This window comes from Arachis hypogaea, chromosome 12, assembly GCF_003086295.3.
Source record: "Arachis hypogaea cultivar Tifrunner chromosome 12, arahy.Tifrunner.gnm2.J5K5, whole genome shotgun sequence".
Classification (NCBI taxonomy): domain Eukaryota; kingdom Viridiplantae; phylum Streptophyta; class Magnoliopsida; order Fabales; family Fabaceae; genus Arachis; species Arachis hypogaea.
This window is the reverse complement of record NC_092047.1, coordinates 60648824-60668224: the sequence shown is the minus strand read 5'-3', so window position 1 is coordinate 60668224 and position 19401 is coordinate 60648824. Positions and strand designations below refer to the sequence as shown.

Here is a 19401-nt window from a genome sequence, read left to right as displayed (position 1 = left end):
TTTCTTTCCCAAGACAACTACCCAATGGAATTAGATCGAGAAGCTTTCTAACAAAATTCAAGAGAAAAGATTGAAGAAGAAGATAAACTATTATTGATTCATTGAATTACAATAGAGCTCCCTAACCCAATGAAAGGGGGTTTAGTGAGTCATAGCTCTGAATTCAATTACAAAGATATGAAAACTAGCCAAAAATGAAAAGGTAAAAGTCCTTCCTAACTTAAATTCTATCCTATTTATACACTTTCTATACTGAGCTTCTGTTGTGTTTCTTGGGCTTTGAGGCCTCTCCCTGCTTTCCTTTTGCCTTGGGTTTATGATCCATAATCTTGATGAGGCTGCTGATCCAAATTCTGTAACATTCATTGAGCCAACTTAGTGATAATCAAATAATGACACATGACTCAACAAATTGAAATTTCAGACTCATCAATCCTTCAGGCCCAATCCCATAAACCATGATATTCAATTGGGTTTCATACCAGAGTAAGTTTAAGTTAATGTTTGTGCTCAAGTACTAACTTAAACTGCAATATTTTTGGCCCAGAAACCTTCTCCAAGAGTGGTGTTTAAGTTGCAGTTTAAGCTTAAACTGCAGCTTAAACGCCAGACACTTCCAGTGATGCCTTTTGTGGAAGCACGTTTAAGCTTCAGTTTAAGGCTAAACTGAAGCTTAAACGTGGAAATGGAAGAAGGCAGCCCTGGAGGGTAACGTAGTCGAACACGTTTAAGCTTCAGTTTAAGGTTAAACTGAAGCTTAAACGTGGAGATAGGAAAGGCAGCCCTGGAGGTCGAACACGTTTAAGCTCCAGTTTAAGGTTAAACTGGAGCTTAAACGTGGAAATAGAGAAAGCCATCCTGGAGGTTGAACACGTTTAAGCTCCAGTTTAAGGTTAAACTGGAGCTTAAACGTGGAAATAGAGAAAGCCATCTGGGAGGTCGAACACGTTTAAGCTCCAGTTTAAGGTTAAACTGGAGCTTAAACGTGGAAGTTGAGAAAGGTAGCCCTGGAGGTGTCGAACACGTTTAAGCTCTAGTTTAAGGTTAAATTGGAGCTTAAACGTGGAAATGGAGAAAGCAACCCTGGAGGAGAAAACTTGGTCGAACACGTTTAAGCTCCAGTTTAAGGTTAAACTGGAGCTTAAACGTGGAAATGGCTCCCTGGTGCACTTCCCATTTCTGGCGTTTAACCTCCAGTTTAAGGTTAAACTGGAGGTTAAACGTGGAAATGCTTCCTGGGTGGAATTCTCATTCTGGCGTTTAACCTCCAGTTTAAGGTTAAACTGGAGGTTAAACTTCAGTTTCAGCATTTCTTAGCCTTCATGATTCTGGCGTTTAAGCTCCAGTTTAAGCTTAAACTGGAACTTAAACTCCACATGTGATATTCAAGCTTCCTTTATTGATTTTGTTGCTTCCTTGCCTAGCCTCTTCTTTCCTGAAATCATCCAAACAATTGCATCAAAGTCTTGCAAAATTTCATGAGAATTCTTCCATTCATAGCATTCAAGTAATATAACTAAAACTCATGGAATTTGCATCAAAATCATACTGTTTGGATGGTTCATTGCTTTGTTATTCATTTAACCATTCTTGGTTACTTTAAGCTCAAGAAAATGCATAAAACAACTAAAACTAACAGAAAAATGCTAGTGAAACTAGCCTAAGATGCCTTGGCATCACAACACCAAACTTAATACTTGCTTGTCCCTAAGCAAGTCCTGAGTTATTTGAGAAGAAAGTATGAAACAGAAAGCAATTACATTGGCTATATTAGCAAGCATTTGAAGTTCATCAGAAGGGTTTTATGCAGAAAGTTGCAGCATCACTTTTTCATTCTTATCAGGTAAGATTATCACTTTTTCATTGCATCCATCAAACACTGCTATGGCCTCTTGTTATTCTTATGTCCTTGGCACTTTTCTCTTCTTTGTTTTTCTTTTCTTTTTCTTAGAGCTCCTTTGCTCCTTGTTTGCTTGGTGTCATGTGTTGCACAAGCCTTTGGCATTTTCTTTTTCTTATCAGTGCACTACACATATCCACTCCAGGCATTTTAGTTCACATTTCTTCTTGAGACATTGGTGCCCAGCACCTCTTTGTGTGACTAAATGTTTTGTATTTAGGTTGCTCTTGATAATGGACTTTTGGTTGATAATCCCGGGTTAGTTAACCCAAGTTACCAAGTGTTGAAACACTCCTCAGAACCTATTCATCCAAGCATATCCTTAATACATAAACACCACAGGCATTTGTCTCAGAAGTTCAAACCATTGGTGCCTAGCTTATTTTCTCAATTTTTTTTTTGCTTTTTGGTTGCCCTTTTTCAGTGGCTTTTTCTTCTTCTTTTTCTTTCTTTTTCATGGCCAAAGACATTTATTCATCAAGATCCATAGACAGTTTTCAATTTCTACAAAAAATGATAATTCTACACTCTATTTCCAGTGATCTGACTAAACAATCAAGCATGCATACCACCACTTAATTCTACTTGATTTGTCACTAATTGAGCCAAGTTACTTTTGTTCAAACTTTTCTTTTATTTTTGGAAACAGAACAAGCATGGCAAGCACTTGTTTAAGAAGGTGAAGTTATATCCAAACATTTAGGCATTCACTTTATTCAAAGCAATAAATAGACAAGCATACTAGAGACTTCACATTCCAGAAAGATTCAACATTTACAGTTTAAACCAGAACAAGCATGCTTTTGTTTGCCCTTTTTAAAGAATTATCAAGGAACAACACCACCTTGTGAAATTTCTTGTTTTCTCTTTGTTGCCAGGAAACAATTTGATTTCTCCTTCTTCTCCTAATTGTTGCTTCATGCTTTAAGATCCTTGTTTCCTTTCCTGCAAAGAGTGATGAAGTTGCTTGCTTCTCAAGCACTTGAGTGGTTAGCTCAACTATGTGTGGGTAAGTCTCTGAGTCTTAAGTTGGTGTGTGAACACCAAACTTAGTCTCCCACTTACTTCTCTATTCTTTGAATCTTTGAGTTCTCTTTGGAATGAAGTTGCTGCTAAGGGTTTTAAGCATTTTTGTGACTGCTTAGAATGGTTGTTCCTTTCATATAATTCAAAGGTTGTTGTGTACAGTGGTGGAACACCAAACTTAGAGTCACACATTCCCCTTTGAATTATTGATCCACGAATTCATTGTTTGGTGTGAAACACCAAACTTAATTCTTTGCAATGCACAGAAACTACTTCACCCTTTTTATTGAAACAAATAAAAGAAACAGCAAAAGGGTATTACCTCAGGTTGGGTTGCCTCCCAACAAGCGCTTCTTTAACGTCATTAGCTTGACGGTCAACTTCCTCAGTTGAGGTGATATTTAACCTTGTCCTTCTCCTCCACATCTCCCAAGTAATGCTTGAGTCTTTGACCGTTCACAATGAAGGTTCGTTGTGACTTTTCTTCCATGATTTCTACTTGTCCATATTGGGAGACCTTGGTGACAAGGAATGGTCCAGACCACCTTGATTTTAGCTTCCCTGGAAATAGCTTCAGCCTAGAATTGTAAAGCAATACTTTTTGTCCTTCTTCAAATTTCCTTGGGGCTATGTTGCTGTCATGCTTCTTCTTTGCTCTTTCTTTATAAATTTTGGCATTCTCATAAGCTTCAGCTCTGAATTCTTCCAACTCTTGAATTTGCAACATCCTTCTTTCTCCAGCAGCTTTGCTGTCCAAGTTCAAAAGTTTCAAGGCCCAGTATGCCTTGTGCTCCAACTCCAGTGGCAAATGGCAAGCTTTTCCATATACTAGTTGGTAAGGAGACATTCCAATTGGTGTTTTGAAAGCTGTCCTATATGCCCAAAGAGCATCATCTAGCTTAATCGACCAGTCCTTCCTTGAAGTTCCCACAGTCTTTTCCAAGATTCTTTTGAGTTCTCTGTTAGATATTTCGGCTTGCCCACTTGTCTGTGGATGGTATGGTGTGGCTACCTTGTGTTTGACTCCATATTTTAGAAGCAATGCCTCTAGTGGTTTGTTGCAGAAGTGGCTTCCTCCATCACTGATGATTGCTCTTGGAACCCCAAAACGGCAAAAAATGTGTTTTCTGAGGAAGTTCATGACTACCTTATTATCATTGGTTGGAGTTGCTATTGCTTCAACCCATTTGGAGACATAGTCTACTGCCACAAGAATGTAATTATTTGAGTATGAGGAGGGAAAGGGTCCCATGAAATCTATCCCCCATACATCAAACAATTCAAGTTCCAGAATGAATTGTTGTGGCATTTCATTTCTTCTTGGCAGGTTCCCCGCTTTCTGGCATTCATGGCAGTGCTTCACTAGTTCCTTTGCATCTTTGAAGATAGTGGGCCAATAAAAACCACACTGCAACACCTTAGCTGCTGTTCTTTCTCCTGCAAAATGTCCTCCATAAGTGGAGCCATGGCAGTCCCATAAGACTTCCCTTCCTTCTTCCTCTGATATGCATCTTCTGAGTATGCCATCTGAACATTTTTTGAACAAGTATGGTTCGTCCCAGATGAAGTATTTGGCATCATTTACCAATTTCTTCCTTTGATGCTTGTTAAATTCCAACGGCAAACTCCCAGTGGCCTTGAAGTTTGCTATGTCTGCAAACCAGGGTGCCTTGTGAATTACCATGAGTTGTTCATCAGGAAAGCACTCATTTATATGTGTGCTTTGTGCGCTTCCTTCTTCACATGGTATCCTTGATAAATGGTCTGCCACCTTGTTCTCTACACCCTTCTTGTCTTTGATTTCAATGTCAAATTCCTGCAACAAAAGAACCCATCTAATAAGTCTTGGTTTGGATTCTTGTTTAGCAAGTAAGTATTTTAAAGCTGAATGATCAGTGAAGACAATGACTTTAGATCCAATGAGATAGGATCTAAATTTGTCAAATGCAAAGACTATTGCCAAGAGTTCTTTTTCAGTGGTTGTGTAATTCCTTTGGTTATCATTCAAGACTTTACTGGCATAATAAATCACATGTACCAAATTGTCTTTCCTTTGTCCTAACACTGCCCCAATAGCAAGGTCTGATGCATCACACATCAGTTCAAAAGGTAAGTTCCAATCAGGTGGGGCAATGATAGGTGCAGAGGAAAGTTTTTGCTTCAAAAGTTCATAGGCTAGCATGCAATTTTTATCAAATACAAAGGGTGTATCAGAGACAAGCAAGTTACTCAAAGGTTTGGCTATTTTAGAAAAGTCTCTAATAAACCTTCTGTAAAAACCAGCGTGTCCCAAAAAACTCCTAACTGCCTTGACATTACTTGGTGGAGGTAGTTTTTCAATAAGTTCCACCTTAGCTCTGTCCACCTCAATGCCTCTATTAGAGATTTTGTGGCCAAGGACTATTCCTTCTGTGACCATGAAATGACACTTTTCCCAGTTTAATACTAGGTTAGTCTCTTGGCACCTCTTAAGCACCAAGGCAAGGTGGTGTAGGCAGCTAGGAAAAGAATCTCCAAACACAGAAAAATCATCCATGAAGACCTCAATAAATTTTTCAATCATGTCCGAAAAGATGGACAGCATGCATCTTTGGAAAGTGGCAGGTGCATTGCACAATCCAAAGGGCATGCGTCTATAAGCAAAAACTCCATATGGACAAACAAATGATGTTTTCTCTTGATCTCTAGGATCAACTACTATCTGATTATAGCCTGAGTATCCATCCAAAAAGCAATAGTAAGCATGTCCTGCAAGCCTTTCAAGCATCTGATCCATGAATGGGAGTGGGAAATGATCTTTTCTGGTGGCTTCATTGAGCTTCCTGTAGTCTATGCACATCCTTCACCCAGTGACAGTTCTTGTGGGTATGAGTTCGTTCCTCTCATTTGGCACCATAGTTATGCCACCTTTCTTGGGAACTACATGGATGGGACTAACCCATGGGCTATCAGAAATGGGGTAGATTACCCCTGCCTGCCATAACTTCATGACCTCCTTTTGTACCACTTCTTTCATGACGGGATTCAATCTTCTCTGAGATTGGATGGAGGGTCTAGCATCCTCTTCTAACAAGATTTTATGCATGCATATGGATGAACTTATCCCCTTCAAATCAGCTAGGGTCCATCCAATGGCATCTTGATGATTTTGTAGCACCTTGATCAATTCTTCTTCCTGTTCTTGACTCAGGGCAGAGCTAATGATAACCGGATGACTCTCATCACTACCCAAGTATGCATACTTGAGATTAGGGGGCAATGCTTTGAGCTCAGGTTTTGGTGCTTCCTTCTCTTCTTTCACTATCTCTGGCATGCTTGGCATGGTTGTTTCAGCAGCCTTGATGTCACTAACTTCTATGTCCTTGGTGAACTCCTCCTCTGCCACTTCCTTTGTTGTTTCCTCAAAGGTTTCTTGTACTGCAATGTCCACTACATCCACCCTCATGCATTCCCTTAGTGATTCTGATGGATAGCTCATTGCCTTGAATACGTTAAACACCAATTTCTCATCATGTAGTCTAAGAGTGAGTTCACCCTTTTGTACATCTATGATGGCTCCAGCAGTAGCCAGGAAGGGTCTTCCCAGAATTATTGAAGCTTTGGCTTCTTCCTCCATATCTAACACCACAAAATCAGCAGGAAATATAAAATCTCCCACTTTCACCAACAAATCCTCAACTATCCCATGAGGGAATTTAAAAGTTCGATCCGCCAATTGGAGGGCCATTCTTGTTGGTTTGGCTTCCTCAATCTTCATTCTTCTCATCATTGTTAGAGACATCAAATTGATACTGGCCCCTAAGTCACACAAGGCCTTCTCCACCATGACTTCTCCTATGATGCAGGGGATTTGGAAACTGCCTGGATCCTTCAATTTCTGAGGCAATTTGTGCTGGATGATGGCACTGCATTCTTCAGTTAACAACACAGTTTCCTCATTTCTCCAGCTTCTTTTCTTGGTCATTAATTCCTTTAAGAATTTTGCATAGAGTGGCATTTGCTCTATTGCCTCAGCAAACGGAATGTTGATTTGAAGCTTCTTGAAAATCTCCAAGAACCTGGAGAATTGGCCATCCTTTTCACTTTTCATCAAACGTTGAGGATATGGTGCTTTAGGTGTATAAGGCTTCAGGACCTCTTTTTCTTTTTCTTTTGTTGCAGACGATGTAAAAGATTGTCCTTGTTCCTTATCTCTCACATTTTCCTTTGCTTCATCCTCTGTGGTTTCCTTTGAGATCTCCTTTAGATTTTTCCCACTTCTGAGGGTTATGGCCTTACATTCTTCCCTTGCAATAGCCTTGGCAGCATGAGAAACGCTTGTCCCAGGGGTTTTCTTAGACAAATACACAATTTGATTTTCTAGCTTCTGGATGGCAGCTCCTTGGTTTTGCAGGTTAGAATTTACTTCTTCCTTAAAAGCTTTCAATTCGGTTATGTCTTGACTCATGGTTGCAAGCATTCCTTCTATCCTGTTTAATTGATCTTGAAATTGTTGGTTCGGGTTAGGTTGGGTAGGTTGATTATTTTGGCCATGATATGGTGGTTGAGAGTAAGTGTTTTGTGTGGCTTGGTATGATCTTTGGTTGGAGTTTTGGTATGTGGACTTGTTATGTTGGTTTTGCTGGTTTCTCCACCCAAAGTTTGGGTGGTTTTTCCAGCCTGGGTTGTAAGTGTTGGAATGTGGATCATATGGTTGCCTTTGTTGATTTCCTACATAATTGGCCTCTTCCCAATCACCTCCTTCAGTACTTTCTTCCCCTTGATCTTGTGTGTGTATTGCAGCCACTTGTTTTGTTTCTAATTTCCTGGTGAGCTCTGCTAGTTGCTTGGCAAACACCTTGTTTTGGGCTAGAATTGTATCAACATGGTTCAGCTCCATGACTCCCTTAGTGTTGTGTCTCTCTGATGCATAGTAGTACTCATTCTCAGCCACTGTCTCAATCACTTCAATGGCTTCTTCCATAGTCTTTTTCCTGTTCAATGAACCTCCTGATGAATGGTCTACAGCCTTCCTTGATTCATAAGACAGTCCATCATAGAAAATATGCAATTGCACCCAGTCATGGAACATGTCTGGTGGGCATTTCCTTGTCAAATCCTTGAATCTCTCCCATGCCTCGTAGAGAGTTTCACCATCTTGTTGTCTAAAAGTCTGAACCTCAGATAGAAGCCTATTGACCTTTTGTGGGGGGTAGAAACGTGCCAGAAACTTGCTTTCCACCTCGTCCCATGTTGTTAGGCTCCCCCTTGGGAATGATTCCAGCCACTTCGCTGCCTTATCCCTAAGTGAAAATGGGAACAAAAGCAATTTATAGGCATCTTCCTGGACTCCATTGGACTTCACAGTGTCGCAAATTCTCAGGAATTTTGTGAGATGTTGGTTTGGATCTTCATTAGCACTCCCACCAAATGAACAATGATTCTCCACAAGTGATATTAGCTGTGGTTTGAGTTCAAAATTGTTGGCCTAAATGGGTGGTTTCTGAATGCTGCTACCACAATTCCCAGAGGTTGGGTTTATGTATGATCTAAGAACCCTCCTCTCAGGAATGGCATTGTTTCCATCAGCTCTCTCATGGTTGTGAACTTCTCTATCCATGTTGAGATCTAGAGCTTCCTCAAAATTGTCCTCAGATTCTCCTTCAGATTCTTCTTCTCCCAGTATTCTCTTCCCTCTTGCTTCCCTTCTAAGTCTATGAAGGGTCCTCTCTGGTTCGGTATATGGAGGAGTTGATGTCTCTCCTCTCCTACCTGTCATACAAGAACACAGCACAGGCAACAAACAAGTGAAATACTCTTGGTTAATGGAAGAGTATGGTTAGAGCAGTTGAGGAATTAATTCAAACAGTTAGTGAGTCAGTGAGTTAGTTGCTTGAATTTAAAGGCATAAAGAAAGAAAGCATGTAACAGAGTGCAGAAATTAAAATTCAACAAGTACTTGTACTGAATTAATCAAAACAACAAAAAAATTGCTCAATCTAGTTAACTTCCAATTTGAGAATTGTCAATCGAAAACCAATCCCCGGCAACGGCGCCATAAACTTGATGCGCATAAACTTGTTATGCTACGATTTAGGAAATTGCACGATTGGTAAAATTCCTTCCGGCAAGTGCACCGGTTATCGTCAAGTAAAAACACACAATAGAGTGAGGTCGAATCCCACAAGGATTGGTTGAGTGAGCAATTCGGATTAGAAGTGTGTTCTAGTTGAGCGGAATCAAGATTTAGATGAGAATTGCGGAATGTAAAATTGGCGGGAAACGTAAATGACAAGAAATTTAAATGGCGGAATCTTAAATTGCATGAATTAAAGAGCAGAAGCTAAATTGCTGAAATTAAAAGGGAATGGGGGTGATTGCATGAATTGAGTTGCAGAATGTAAAGAGAAAGTGGAAATCAGAAATGGGGAATTCATTGGGTTATAGGAGATATTGAGATCTCCGAATCAAAACATGTTATCTCTTCCTCAACCAATGCGTTCATTGAATTTTGCTTGGCAATCTTATATGATTGGATCCCAATCCCTTGGCTCACCAATTCTCTCTAAAAACAAACAAATTCCCAATCCCTTGGTTTAAATGTTCATAAGAAGAGATGATGCTCGATCACTGATTTTACCACACAGTTTCATGAACCACAATTTGGTAGGATTACATGTCACAATATCCATCCAAACCCCAATCCAATTCACTGTGAGAAAGCTTCTCTAGCATGAATCCTCCATTCCTTTCCCAAGGTTCCGAAGGATTCCAATTATGGGTAGTTTCTTTCCCAAGACAACTACCCAATGGAATTAGATCGAGAAGCTTTCTAACAAAATTCAAGAGAAAAGATTGAAGAAGAAGATAAACTATTATTGATTCATTGAATTACAATAGAGCTCCCTAACCCAATGAAAGGGGGTTTAGTGAGTCATAGCTCTGAATTCAATTACAAAGATATGAAAACTAGCCAAAAATGAAAAGGTAAAAGTCCTTCCTAACTTAAATTCTATCCTATTTATACACTTTCTATACTGAGCTTCTGTTGTGTTTCTTGGGCTTTGAGGCCTCTCCCTGCTTTCCTTTTGCCTTGGGTTTATGATCCATAATCTTGATGAGGCTGCTGATCCAAATTCTGTAACATTCATTGAGCCAACTTAGTGATAATCAAATAATGACACATGACTCAACAAATTGAAATTTCAGACTCATCAATCCTTCAGGCCCAATCCCATAAACCATGATATTCAATTGGGTTTCATACCAGAGTAAGTTTAAGTTAATGTTTGTGCTCAAATACTAACTTAAACTGCAATATTTTTGGCCCAGAAACCTTCTCCAAGAGTGGTGTTTAAGTTGCAGTTCAAGCTTAAACTGCAGCTTAAACGCCAGACACTTCCAGTGATGCCTTTTGTGGAAGCACGTTTAAGCTTCAGTTTAAGGCTAAACTGAAGCTTAAACGTGGAAATGGAAGAAGGCAGCCCTGGAGGGTAACGTAGTCGAACACGTTTAAGCTTCAGTTTAAGGTTAAACTGAAGCTTAAACGTGGAGATAGGAAAGGCAGCCCTGGAGGTCGAACACGTTTAAGCTCCAGTTTAAGGTTAAACTGGAGCTTAAACGTGGAAATAGAGAAAGCCATCTGGGAGGTCGAACACGTTTAAGCTCCAGTTTAAGGTTAAACTGGAGCTTAAACGTGGAAGCTGAGAAAGGTAGCCCTGGAGGTGTCGAACACGTTTAAGCTCCAGTTTAAGGTTAAACTGGAGCTTAAACGTGGAAATGGAGAAAGCAACCCTGGAGGAGAAAACTTGGTCGAACACGTTTAAGCTCCAGTTTAAGGTTAAACTGGAGCTTAAACGTGGAAATGGCTCCCTGGTGCACTTCCCATTTCTGGCGTTTAACCTCCAGTTTAAGGTTAAACTGGAGGTTAAACGTGGAAATGCTTCCTGAGTGGAATTCTCATTCTGGCGTTTAACCTCCAGTTTAAGGTTAAACTGGAGGTTAAACTTCAGTTTCAGCATTTCTTAGCCTTCATGATTCTGGCGTTTAAGCTCCAGTTTAAGCTTAAACTGGAACTTAAACTCCACATGTGATATTCAAGCTTCCTTTATTGATTTTGTTGCTTCCTTGCCTAGCCTCTTCTTTCCTGAAATCATCCAAACAATCGCATCAAAGTCTTGCAAAATTTCATGAGAATTCTTCCATTCATAGCATTCAAGTAATATAACTAAAACTCATGGAATTTGCATCAAAATCATACTGTTTGGATGGTTCATTGCTTTGTTATTCATTTAACCATTCTTGGTTACTTTAAGCTCAAGAAAATGCATAAAACAACTAAAACTAACAGAAAAATGCTAGTGAAACTAGCCTAAGATGCCTTGGCATCAATGTGTTTGGTTGATGATAGATGAAAAGAAGCAGAGGAGGAGAAAGGAAAGGAGGCAATGCAACTTTCTGCAAGTTTCTGATGCCAACGTTGGAAACCAACGTTACCTCCAACGTATTTCTTTACAATGTGCTTTCTGGAAATTTGAGAAATTTGGTGCGACGCGTACGCGTGGGCGACGCGCACGCGTGAAGCGTGGAAATTACACAATCCACGCATACGCGTGGGTGACGCGCATGATAAACCACAATTTTATGATTTATCTTGTGCTTATTTTTGGGAATTTTATCACTTTTTCCTACATTTATTCAATGAAATAAAATGGTTTTGTAATTCTCCCTTGATTTGTGCTTAAGTTTAAAAACATGCTTTTTAGGCCCTTAAATTGGTGATTTTAATTCACTTTAATCCCATTCGATGCCTTGATATGTTTGTTGAGTGATTTCAGGTCCATAAGGCAAGTATTTGATGGAAGAAATAAAGAGAAAAGCATACAAAGTGGAGAATGCATGAGGAAACAAGGATTTGGAGTACATCAGCGCACGCGTGGAAAGGCCAACGTTGGAGGGAGCATTTGTGGTCCAATGCTGAGGCCAACGTACGCGATGAGACTCCCAAAAATAGAATTGGGATAATTTGAGGTGACGCGTACGCGTCTATAGATGCGTACGCGTGGATGTGAATTTTGGCCTTGCACGCGAACGCCTGAAGTACGCAAATGCGCAAAAACTTGTTTGACGCGTACGCGTGGGATACGCGCACGCATGGACACTCGAACGTTGGTGCTCCAACGTTGAGTCAAACGTTGCTCAAAGTGCCGAGAACTCATTTTTCTTAAAAGAACGTTTGACTCAACGTTTGCCCTCAAACGTGGACTCCAACGTTGATATCAAAACCTTGCAATTGAGCACCCCTCTCTTCTCAACAGCATTGGAGCCACTTCAACCTACTGCAACAAAAGCCAAGGCCCACATCCAAGTACTTTATCCAATTGAAGATGAGAAAGAAGAGTATAAATAGAAGAATTATTGAAGATTGAAAGAGCTCTCTGGGAGGCCCTTAGGGGGGGCTTTGGGAGTTCATCACTCTGATTTTTATTTTCTCTGCTTTGTCTTTTAGTTTTATGTACTTTTCTTTTCTTTTCTTTTTTTGTTTTGGGTTTTGGATAGATTGGGGGGCTGACACACACGGAGTACTGAAACTCTGCCCAATTTTACTTTCTCTGCACTTTTTCACTTTTCAATTCTGCAATGTCCTTTTCCAGTTCACTTTCCATTCTTAGAGCTATGAACAACTAAACCCCTTTCATTGGGTTAGGAAACTCTATTGTAATTCAATGGATCAATAATAGTTTTCATTTTCTTCTTCTATCTTTTCTCTTAATTTTGTTAGAAAGCTTTCGATATTAATTCAAATGGATAGTTGTCTTGATAGAGAAGCTATTCATAATTGGAATTCTTCTGATCCTTGAGTGAGGGATGAGGAATTCATGCTAGAAATGCTTTCTCACATTGGATTGGATTGGAGGCTGGATAGATATCATGACATGTAATCCTACCAATACTTTGATCTATGAATTTGTGTGGTAAAATCAGTGACCAAATTTTATCTCTTTCCATGAGCAATTAAATCAAGACATTGGGCAATTGTTCAATCTTAGAGAGATTGGTGAGCCAAGACATTGGGATCCAATCACTTAAGATTGCCAAGCAATGTCAATGAATGCATTGATTGAGGAAGAGATGAAAATGATTTGATCCGGAGAGTTCAATACCTCCTAAAACCCAATGAATCCCCTTTTCTGATCTCACCCATTCTCTTTACATTCTGCCCTTTTTAATTTGATGCTTAACAATCCCTATTCCCTTTTAATTTCTTGCAATTTAAGTTTCTGCACTTTAGTTTCCTGTAATTTCTTTTCTGGTATTTAATTTCTGTTATTTACATTATGTCATTTACATTTCTTGCTCTTTAAGTTTTCTGCCAATTTACATTCTGCAATCCCAATTTTGAATCTGAATTAGCTCAACTAGAACATTCTTCCAATTAACATTGATCAACCAACCAATCCCTGTGGGATTCGACCTCACTCTATAGTGAGTTTTTACTTGATGACAATCCGGTGCACTTGCTGGTGGAAATTTGTTGAGAGACAAGTTTTTGTGACATCAAGTTTATGGCACCGTTGTCGGGGATTGGTTTTGTATTGACAATTATTAAATTGGAGGAGAACTATATTGAACATTTTTCTTTTCTTTAGTTAATTAGTTTTAATTTCAGTAGTCACTGTTACTTTCTGTAAATTTAATTTTATTTTTCAGTGTTTATTCAATAACTAGCTGTTTGTGATATTGTCTCACTAAGAATCCTTATTCATGATAATGGAGATTTCAATATCTTTTGGTGATTATTGTTTGAGACAGAGCCTGTTACAAGAAAGAAAGGATTATCCATCATCTCTTCGTCAATCACATTTCATGTGAAACTTTCTACCACCATAGATTCATGTTATTATGCTCATGGTCGGTGGGAGTATCAAGAACATGATATGGGGTACTTTCCAGAGCCACAAATGGTCCATATATTGGTGAAATTGATCACTACTCAAGTTGTGGCTGGGGAGATCAAAATCAAAGAGATTTCACTCATTCATATCCCATTCATCAAGAGCCATCACCTCTTAATTATCCAACCTCACCTCCTAGTTTTACATGTCCAAATTCTTCATCATTTGAGTATGTCTCAGCACAAGATTTCCCCCCAAATCCATACAATTCATTTCACCATTCACAAAATTCATTCCACTACACACGAAACTCTTTTCACAGTCCACAAAACTCATTCTACTACCCACAAGAATCATACCACTCTCAGAAATATACAACCACAAAATAACCAATTCCATTTACAAGCCAACCCCAACCAACTATCACAACCTTCTTTAGATAGCCTTGCTAGGATAGAACTCATCATTGAAGAATTCAACAAAAGGAGAGAAGAAGATCAACTTGCTAGGATAGAACTCCTCCTTAAAAAAATGATAAAGATAAACGAAGAGGAGAAAATAGCAAATTGGGAGCATGAAGAAAAATTGAGATAGATAGCACAATCCTATTCCGAAGAACAATTCATTGAAGAGCTGAGATCACAAAGAGAGATCACTTCACTCTCTCCTGAAACAGAGGAGTTCACTCAAGGGTCAAGAACAAGGGAGGAATCAGAAGAACAAGAAAAAGAAGGACCCATGCCAAGTGAGATTCCTATGAAGAAGGAGGAGGTTGTGAGAGTATATAAGCCTAGAGCTCCATACCCATAGAGGCTGCTAAGGGTGACAAAGGAATGTGCAAACTCACTCCCAGAAGACTCAATGCAACATCATGAAGAAGAAAGGGAGGAAGTCAATCAAGAAAGTCCACACTCCAATGAAACAGAGAGTTTCATAGAGGGCGAGCTCATTAAACCACCAACTTAAGAAGCTCTTAATGAAGAGGATGCTCCAACTATCCAACAATACCTAAGTCTTGAGATCAAAGATGTGAAGGCAGTAATTACAAGCACCAAAAGGAGGATTGTGACCAAAAAATAAAGGATCATATCCATGAAAAAGAGACGGTCAAAGAACAATCCAACTCCTGATCCAACAAGTAAGTTTACTCAAGCCAATCACAAAAGAAAGCTTGCTGGAAGGAGGAACTCACAGCAAGGGGCATTAACTGGCTCCTTTTTCCACTTGAGGTCATTCCTCTAAACAAATTGGAAGAAGAGGAAGAAATTCATGGAAAAAAATGTCAAGCTAATGACAGTAAAAGAGCGCTTGTTGGGAAGCAACCTAACTAGAGGTAGTTTTCTTTTCCTAGTTAATTCAATAAAGAGTGGAGTATATTCTCTGTATTACAAGGAGCTAAGTTTAGTGTTGCACACCAAAACAATTCGAAGGGTGAATGTGTGATGCTAAACTTGGTGTTCTACCACTGTTTTCATTTAAAAACACATTGCAACCCTCAATGACAAGTCACTGACTCCAAACAACCAGAGAAACTACTTAGCATGTTTTTAGTTTATAGTTCATAGTTTGTTTTTCTAGTTTATAGTTGTTTTCTTAATAAAAGTACATGAGGCTCTCTGCATGTATTCAATCTTCTGCATTAGGCAAGGAACTAAGTTTGGTGTTCAGACACCCACTTAAGTTCAGAAAATCACAAGTATACATGCATGCTAACCATCTCTCAAGTGCTTGGAGAACAAGCAACTTCTAATAATTTTGCAGGAATTCAATCAATCTCTTAGAGGGACTATGCACCATCATCCAAGGAGACAAGAAGGATACAAAAGCTATGGATGATGAGGACAAGGAAGAAACAAGAAGACATCAAGAGGTTGTATTGTTACTTAACTATTTCTGGTTTGTAGAGCTTAAATTAGAAGTATGATTGTACCCTGTCTTCATGAATTTTTGCATTCTGCTTGTTTTTCTTTATTGACATTTGGGGCTGCTACTCTAAGTGCCTAGGCCACTGCATCCTTGCTTGAATTATATGCTTTGTTCTTGAGCTCAATAAAAGAAATTATGAGAAATTATTGTGAAAAACAAGAGTGAAAACCAATGTTGCAGAATTAAGTCCTAGTGTTGTGGTGGTAATTGTTAACTAAGTTGGTTTATAAATAAGGTACAAGGCTAAGATATCTCTTGAATTATGAGCTTGAAGTGCATTCTATGAGACTTAAGTGAATTAATAAGATCCTAAAAAGAGAAAAAGAGAATGAAAAAAAAAGAGAGAAAAAAGAGCATAAATTAAAGCTGGGCACCAATAGTTTGAGCCTTGAGGCATGTGTCTGTGGTGTTTTTGTGCAAGGATATGCTTGGATGAGTAAGTTCTTAGGAGTGCTTCATCACTTGACAACTTGGGTTAACTAACCCGGGATTGTCAACAGAAAGTCCACTATCAAGAGCAACCTTGTCACAAGGCATTTAGCAACCCTAAGAGGTGCTAGACACCAAGGTCTAAGGAATGAATAACAAACCATGTGCCTGTGGTGTGTATGTGCTGAGAAGAGACTTGGGTGATTAAGTCCTTAGGGGTGTTTCAACACCTAGCACCTTGAACCAACTGGTTCGGGAGTGTTGGCTGAAAACCTATCCTAAAGAGTTATCTCAACACAGAACACTTAGCCACATAAAGCAATAAGCTCTAAAGAAGGAAAGAAAACAAAAACAGAGAAGCTAAGGATAAAAAATAACAGTCTCATAGAAGGCAATAGAGTCAGAATTCAAGAGTATATGAGAGCCTAGAAACCAGCATGAATATTAACCTAAGTTGCCATGCATGAAACTCCATGAACCAAGGATTTGAATTCTCTGAATAAGGACTTCTATCACTTGCTTGAGGACAAGCAAGATTTAAGTTTGGTTTTGTGATGCCAGGGCATCTTGGCTAGTTTCACAAGCCATTTTTTGTTTGTTTTAGGGTAGTTTCATGCATTTCTTAGGCAATAAGTAAGTATTTGGATGAGAATTTCATGCATGCCTTGATTCAATCAAACAGTGTTAATTATGATGCATTTTCATGAGATTTATACCATAATTAGTTGTGTGCTAAGACTGAGGCAATTTCTTGTGATTTTAGCAAAGCTTTGATGCATGTGTTTGGTTGATGATAGGTGGAAAGAAGCAGAGGAGGAGAAAGGAAAGGAGGCAATGCAACTTTCTGCAAGTTTCTGATGCCAACGTTGGAAACCAACGTTACCTCCAACGTATTTCAATACAATGTGCTTTTTGGAAATTTGAGAAAATTGGTGTGACGCGTACGCATGTGCGACGCGCACGCGTGAAGCGTGGAAATTTCACAATCCATGCGTACGCGTGGGTGACGCGCACGCGTGGGTGATGGGCATGATAAACCCCAATTTTTTTGTTTATCTTGTGCTTATTTTTTGGGATTTTATCATCTTTTCCTACATTTATTCAATGAAATAGCATGGTTTTGTAATTCTCCCTTGATTTGTGCTTAAGTTTAAAAATATGCTTTTTAGGCCGGTGCACGAATTTGTGTATGTCAATGTTAATATTACTATATCTCACAAATTCGCACAACTAACCAGCAAGTGCACTGGGTCGTCCAAGTAATACCTTACGTGAGTAAGGGTCGATCCCACGGAGATTGTTGGTTTGAAGCAATCTATGGTTATCTTGTAAATCTTAGTCAGGAAATCAATTATAATTATCAATATGAATTGCGAAGAATAAAAGAGTATGGATTAAATACTTGTTCTGCAGTAATGGAGAATATGTTGGAGCTTTGGAGATGCTTTATCTTCTGAATCTCTGCTTTCCCCTGTCCTCTTCTTCACGCACGCAAGGTTCCTCCTATGGCAAGCTGTGTGTTGGTGGATCACCGTTGTCAATGGCTACCGTCCGTCCTCTCAGTGAAAAAGGTCCAGGTGCGCTGTCACCGCACGGCTAATCATCTGTCAGTTCCCACTCATGCTGGAATAGGATCCATTGATCCTTTTGCGTCTGTCACTACGCCCAACACTTATAAGTTTGAAGCTCGTCACAGTCATTCAATACCTGAATCCTACTCGGAATACCACAGACAAGGTTTAGACTTTCCGGATTCTCAGGAATGCTGCCAACGGATTCTAGCTTATACCACGAAGATTCTGATTAAGGAATCCAAGAGATATTCATTCAATCGAAGGTAGAACGGAGGTGGTTGTCAGGCACGCGTTCATAGGTTGAGGATGATGATGAGTGTCACGGATCATCACATCCATCATATTGAAGTGCGAATAAACATCTTAGATAGAAACAAGCGTGTTTGAATAGAAAACAGAAATAATTGCATTAATTCATCGAGACACAGCAGACCTCCTCACCCCCAACAATGGAGTTTAGAGACTCATGCCGTCAAAGAGTACAAAGTTTAGATCTAAAAATGTCATGAGGTACAAAATAAATCTCTAAAAGTTGTTTAAATACTAAACTAGTTACCTAGGTTTACAGAAAATGAGTAAACTAAGATAGATAGTGCAGAAATCCACTTCTGGGACCCACTTGGTATGTGCTGGGGCTGAGACTTAAGCTTTACATGTGCCTAGGCTGTTTCTGGAGTTAAACGCCAGGTTGTAACCTGTTTTGGGCGTTTAACTCCAACTAGTAACTTGTTTCTGGTGTTTAACGCCAGACTACAACATGGAACTGGCATTGAACACCAGTTTACGTCGTCTATCCTTGAGCAAAGTATGAACTATTATATATTGCTGGAAATCCCAGGATGTCTACTTTCCAACGCAATTGAGAGCGTGCCATTTGGACTTCTGTAGCTCTAGAAAATCCATTTCGAGTGCAGGGAGGTCAGAATCCAATAGCATCTGCAGTCCTTTTTCAGCCTGAATCAGATTTTTTCTCAGCTCCCTCAATTTTAGCCAAAAAATACCTGAAATTAGAGAAAAACACACAAACTCATAGTAAAGTCCAGAAATATGATTTTTATTTAAAAACTAATAAAAATATAATAAAAACTAACTAAATCATACTAAAAACATACTAAAAACAATGCCAAAAAGCGTATAAATTATCCGCTCATCACAACACCAAACTTAAATTGTTGCTTGTCCCCAAGTAACTGAAAAGCAAATAGGATAAAAATAAGAGAATATACAATGAATTCCAAAAACATCTGTGAAGATCAGTATTAATTAGATGAGCGGGGCTATTAGCTTTTTGCTTCTGAACAGTTTTGGCATCTCACTTCATCCTTTGAAGTTCATAATAATTGGCATCTATAGGAACTTAGAATTCAGATAGTGTTATTGACTTTCCTAGTTCAGTATGTTGATTCTTGAACACAGCTACTTTATGAGTCTTGGCCGTGGCCCTAAGCACTTTGTTTTCTAGTATTACCACCGGATACATAAATGCCACAGACACATGACTGGGTGAACCTTTTCAGATTGTGACTCAGCTTTGCTAGAGTCCCCAATTAGAGGTGTCCAGGGTTCTTAAGCACACTCTTCTTTTTGCTTTGGATCTCGACTTTAACCGCTCAGTCTCAAGTTTTCACTTGACACCTTCATGCCACAAGCACATGGTTAGGGACAGCTTGGT

The 19401-nt window shown here is 39.2% G+C and overlaps 1 non-coding gene and 1 pseudogene across 1 annotated transcript; one reads left to right on the top strand and one right to left on the bottom strand.

Moving 5' to 3' along the window:
- LOC140176736 (uncharacterized) overlaps window positions 1-19401 on the bottom strand; it is a 155722-nt pseudogene that overhangs the window by 124313 nt on the left and 12008 nt on the right.
- On the top strand, window positions 7996-8099 carry LOC112731875 (small nucleolar RNA R71). Its single transcript, XR_003167628.1, has one exon. It is a non-coding gene; the product is annotated as a small nucleolar RNA R71 (small nucleolar RNA).